This window comes from Phoca vitulina, unplaced genomic scaffold, assembly GCF_004348235.1.
Source record: "Phoca vitulina isolate PV1807 unplaced genomic scaffold, GSC_HSeal_1.0 scaffold30, whole genome shotgun sequence".
Lineage (NCBI taxonomy): Eukaryota > Metazoa > Chordata > Mammalia > Carnivora > Phocidae > Phoca > Phoca vitulina.
Window position 1 is genome coordinate 22,735,811 of NW_022589733.1, and position 5,551 is coordinate 22,741,361.

General features: G+C 47.1%; 1 non-coding gene across 1 annotated transcript; it reads right to left on the reverse strand.

Annotated features, from left to right (window-relative positions):
• Positions 1-5,236: 5,236 nt before the first annotated feature.
• TRNAM-CAU lies at positions 5,237-5,309 on the reverse strand. Its single transcript has one exon. It is a non-coding gene; the product is annotated as a tRNA-Met (tRNA).
• Between the last annotated feature and the right edge of the window lie 242 nt (positions 5,310-5,551).

Sequence of the window (5,551 nt, forward strand, 5' to 3'; positions counted from 1 at the left end):
CTGCTGGTGAAGACCCGGAGGAGGCCGGCAGGCTGAGGGGAGGGCAGCCTCCGCGGCCCCGGTAGCCCTGCCTGACCCTTGGTGGCCGGGCTCTGTCCATTCCCTCCCCCCAGGACACGCCTCGCCTGTGTGCGCAGGTTTTTATGATACGGCGTAGGGGTTTTTCCTCTGTTAGTATTCTTACCACTGATTTCTGGGTTTGGGTGGGGAAACTTGCCTTTATAATTAACAAAATAGAAGAGCAAAAACCAAAATGGCCTGATCATGTGGTCAGTTTTTTCAAAGAACAAACTCCTCGTGATGGATTGCTTAGATCCCCCTCAGGAAGGAATTTTACACCAGACTTAGGTTTTGTTTGTAAGTGTAGACCATCAACACTCCATTCCTGACCCAGGTTAAGACTCCATGAGCTGGTCTAACCATATCCCGAGGAAGGGCTCGTGCACGCTCTCTCACGTGCACTTTCTCTCTCTCTCTCTCTCTCTCTCTCAGCTGCTGCTTGAGGATATCTGGCTTTATTTGAGTCTTTGGAAGGCCTGATTTTCATTCTGGCATTCTGTAATATTCTGTCTGGCCCTCTCGAGGTAGAAAAAGCCCAGCTCCTGAAATCAAGTCATAGAGGCCTGCTTCCTTGTCCTTGCCCATTCTGCCTCCTCTTTGCTGGGTGTTGGCACAGCTGAGACAGCTAAAGTTGGTAGCTTAGGGTTGTCACTGGGAGGAGGCGCAAAGCCAGGGACCAAGCATGCCATCCTGTGCACCGAGATACGGTCAGGTACCTAGTTCCTGTCGATGGATCATGAGAGAGGAATGAGCCTCGTTCCTGGACCAAGGCTAAAGGAGTAGGGGACGTCCCCTCCAGGTTCTCAGTCTCCTACCAGCTCAAGGTGAGGAGGTGGAGGCCCTGGGGCATTGCAGGGCCATGAGGTGGAAGCATCCACTGGGCAAGACACAAACTTATAACAAGTGTCCACTTACAGATGAACGGACAAGCAAAATGTGATGTATCTGTAATATGCACACACACAAGGGAATGTATGATTCAGCCTTTAAAAGGAAGGAAATTCTGATACCTGCTGCAACATGGGTGAACCCTGAAGACCTTGTGGGAAGTGAAAGGAGCCAGTCACAAAAGGACAAATACTGTGATTCTACTCCTACGAGGTCTTTCGATCACTCAGAGAGACAGACAGCAGAAGGGTGGTTACAGGGAGCTGAGGGAGAGAGAGAAATGGGAGGTTAGTGTTTGATGGGGACAGAGTCTCACTTTGGCAAGGTGATAAGGATTCTGGAGATGGTGGTCATGGGGACACAGCAGCGTGGGCGTACTCAATGCCACTGAGCTATACACCTCAAGGTGGTTAAGATGGTATAAGTTCTGTTATGTGTATTTTACACAATTAAACCAACAACTAGGGAATTACAAAGATCAAGTTCAGAATAGTGGTAATCTCTGGGGAGGGAGGGAGGGAGAGAAACTGGGTCGTAAAGTGACAAAAAGGGAGCTTCAACTCCATCTGCAGTGTTTATTTCTTCAAAAATAAAGTTTATCAGAATAAAAAATGAGCACCTCGGGGAGACCATCATAAAAGGGGACAGACAACCCACAGAAGGGGGGAGGATATTTGCAGATCCTATTTCTGGTAAGGGACTTCTACCCAAAATATATAAAGAATCCTTATAACTCAACAGTAAAAAGACAAGTAAACCAATTGTCCAAGGGGCAAAGGATTTGAATATACGTATCTCCAAAGAAGATACACAGATGGCCAGTAAGCACAGGAAAGGATGCTCACCATCACTGAGGAAAATGCAAATCAAATCCACAACGAAATACCACGTCACACCTGCTAGGATGGCTGGAATAAAATAGACAACAGCAAGTGTTGGTAAGGATGGGGAGAAATTGGAACCCCAAATGGTGCAGCTGCTTTGAAAAACAGTTTGGTAGCTCAAAATGTTCAACCTAGAGTCAGCATGGGACCCAGCAGTCCCACTCTTAGGCACGTGTCCGAGAGAACTGAAAGAAGAAAAAAGCATGTAAGTGGGGAGGCAGTAACTAGAGTGATAAAAGAATTCCAAAATTTTTTTGCTGGAAAAAAGGTAAAAGTCCTCAGGTGCTGGGCTGGCTCAGTCCACAGAGCACACCACTCTTGATCTCTTAGGGTTGTGAGTTCAAGCCCCACGTTGGGCGTAGAGATTACTTTAAAAAAAAAAAAAAAAAAGGTGAAAGTCCCAGTTAATAGTAGTCTTCATAAGTCAAGTAGTAGCATTGGAATTTCTAGATTAATTACTAAAAGAATATTAAGGGTACAGTTTCCAGATGGAAAATGCTGGCACATTGGAACATAATATTTTTTTTTAAAGATTTTATTTATTTGACAGAGAGAGACACAGTGAGAGAGGGAACCCAAGCAGGGGAAGTGGGAGAGGGAGAAGCAGCCTTCCCGCCTAGCAGGGAGCCCGATGTGGGGCTCTATCCCAGGACCCTGGGATCATGACCTCAGCTGTGGGATCATGACCTCAGCCAAAGGCAGACGCTTAACTGACTGAGCCACCCAGGTGCCCCTTAATTAACTAGAATTTAAATAAAAACAGGCAGAACAAAAATGGAAACCTTACAGGTTTGGTAGGCAGTAGATTCAGGGGCGCCTGGGTAGCTCAGTCGTTAGGCATCTGCCTTCGGCTCAGGCCCTGATCCCAGGGTCTTGGGATCGAACCCCGCATCGGGCTCCCCGCTCAGCGGGAAGCCTGCTTCTCCCTCTCCCGCTCCCCCTGCTTGTGTTCCTTCTCTCGCTGTCTCTGTCAAATAAATAAATAAAATCTTTAAAAATAAAATAAAATGGTAGATTTAAATCTAAACATACCAATAAATTATATTAAATATAAATAGAGTAAATATTCCTATTAATCTATAGAGGTTATATGACTGGGTTAAAAATACCTCAAATACATGTGTGGTTTTTTTTTTTTTTTAGATTTTATTTATTAATTTGACAGAGAGAGACACAGCGAGAAAGGGAACACAAGTAAGGGGAGTGGGAGAGGGAGAAGCAGGCTTCCCGCTGAGCAGGGAGCCTGATGCGGGGCTCGATCCCAGGACACTGGGATCATGACCTGAGCTGAAGGCAGACGCTTAACGACTGAGCCACCCAGGCGCCCTCAAATATATGTGTTTAAAAGATAGATATATATTTAAAGATTTTGTCAGAGAGCACAAGCAGGGGGATCAGCAGGCTCCTTGCTGAGCAAGGAGCCCGATGCGGGACTCGATCTGAAGGGAGATGCTTAACTGACTGAGCCACACAGGTGCCCCTAAAAGAGACATTAAAACAAGGATACAGAAAGTATGAAACTCATAGAAAAAAATGCTTCTACACACTAAATCAAAGCAAGCTGATATTATATTACTATTAGACCACATGTAGTCTAAAATTAAAAGCAGTATTTGCAAAAAAGGTGAGCACTTCGTAAGTGTTCAATTCCCAAGATACGAGAATTCTATGCTTTATGCATTTATTAATGTAGCCTCAAAATATATACAAATTGACAAAATAGACAAATCTATCAATAACCAACAGTTGAAACAGACAAAAAAAATAACATTTAAAAAAAGAATACAGGGGCGCCTGGGTGGCTCAGTCGTTAAGCGTCTGCCTTCAGCTCAGGTCATGATCTCAGGGTCCTGGGATCGAGCCCCACATCGGGCTCCCTGCTCCGCGGGAAGCCTGCTTCTCCCTCCCCCACTCCCCCTGCTTGTGTTCCCTCTCTCGCTGTGTCTCTCTCTCAAATAAATAAATAAATAAAATAAAATCTTAAAAAAAAAAAAAAGAATACAGAAGATGAACATTAGTAGGAAACATAGTTCAATGCATACAACCAGTACAGAATACGTATTTTTTCCCCACATACACAAAAAGCATTTACAAAACACGACCATACACTGAGCTATACACTTCAGAGGATTTAGTTCTTATAGAATATATTCTATGACCAGGGTGCCTGGCTGGCTCGGTTGGTAGAGCATGTGATTCTTGATCTCAGGGTGTTGCGTTCAAGCCCCTCCGTGGTGTACAGCTTACTTTAAAAATTAAAAAGAAGTAAAAATATATAACGTATATAAAATAAAAAAATATATTTTATTGATGTGGAGAACAAAGGCAAAAGAAATGTAGATAAAATTAAATTTCCTTATAACTTGTAGCCCATTGACAAATACTTGAGACAGGCAGAGTAAGACGTTCCTCCAGGAATTCCCAACTGTTTTACTGTCAATGCTTTGCTAGAGGGAAAAACCACCTTGGCTCGACATTCTCCAGGCCTCCAGGATCCTGTAAGTCTTCTTTAACATACGAAAAATCCTTTTGGAAACTTCCTTTGTCTTTACCTCCGCCAGCTCCAAAGTAGATCATCAATTGCTCCTCACAATCCCACTGCAGCTCTTTTTTGCCCATGAGTCCTGCTCCAGGGCTATAAAAAAAAACTCACCTTTTTGCACCAAAAACCTCTCAAGAATTCTTTTTTGACCATTGGTTCGGGAACCCCACTTCAAACCACATCACTATGACTACAATGCAACCAATTAAGATAGAAATGAATAATAAAAAGCAGAAATTTCCCTATTTTGGAAAATAAGAAATATACTTGTAAATAATAGGAAACTGAATCACAAAGTAATTGGAAGCTATTGTAAACTGAATAATCAAAACTTGCAGGGTTCAGCTGCAGCTGTGGGTAGAGCGAGGCCTCGCCAGGGCAGCGCCCCACCTCGCGGTCCTGGGCCACGTGGGGGGCCCGCGCTGCCTGCCCAGGTTGCCCCCCACTCCTCGGCCGGCTCTTGAAAGCCGGGTCTGGGATGGAGCGAGGGTACAGCCTCTGGAGACAGCCAAAAAGAACGTGGAGACACGGTCTTGCTCCGAGTAGAGAGAAGTTGGGGCAAAGGGAAGTGATCCCGAAGAAGCACTTTCGCAGATGCCGCAAAAGCAAGCGCACCACTCGGCGACGCTCGGTCCATCTCCCCGCAGTCGCGCCAACACGGCGCGTTTTCTCACTTACGGCTTTTCATTCTCGGCGGCGGGGCCGCGGTCCTTCCTCCGGCCTGCGTTCCTGCTGAGTGAGGCTCCCTGCTGCTGGGGACGTGCGTTCCTCGGTCGCGGGCGTCCCGCTACCGGGAGGGCTTCGGAGCCCCTCGCTGCAAGTCTTTCTGCACACACCGCATTGGAGCACAGCAAAATAAGTGTGCCCTCTCTGAGGCTCGAACTCAGGACCTTCAGATTATGAGACTGACGCGCTGCCCACTGCGCCAAGAGGGCCGCTGGAAGCGAGGTCTTCTTTACCAGTGAAGAGAAGTGCCTACGGCCCCTTCCGCCGCCTGAGCCGCTTCCGCGCGTCTGTCGCTCCCTGCAGCGACCCGGGGGTCCCTGCCCCGCAGCGGGCCCCACGCCGTTGGATGTACAGACACGGGGGCAAGGAGGGTCGGTCTTGGGAGAAGAGCGGTCTCCGCGGAGAGAACGCGCGCCGAGCCCCGCAGCCCCGCGCCGACCCGGCCCGAGCA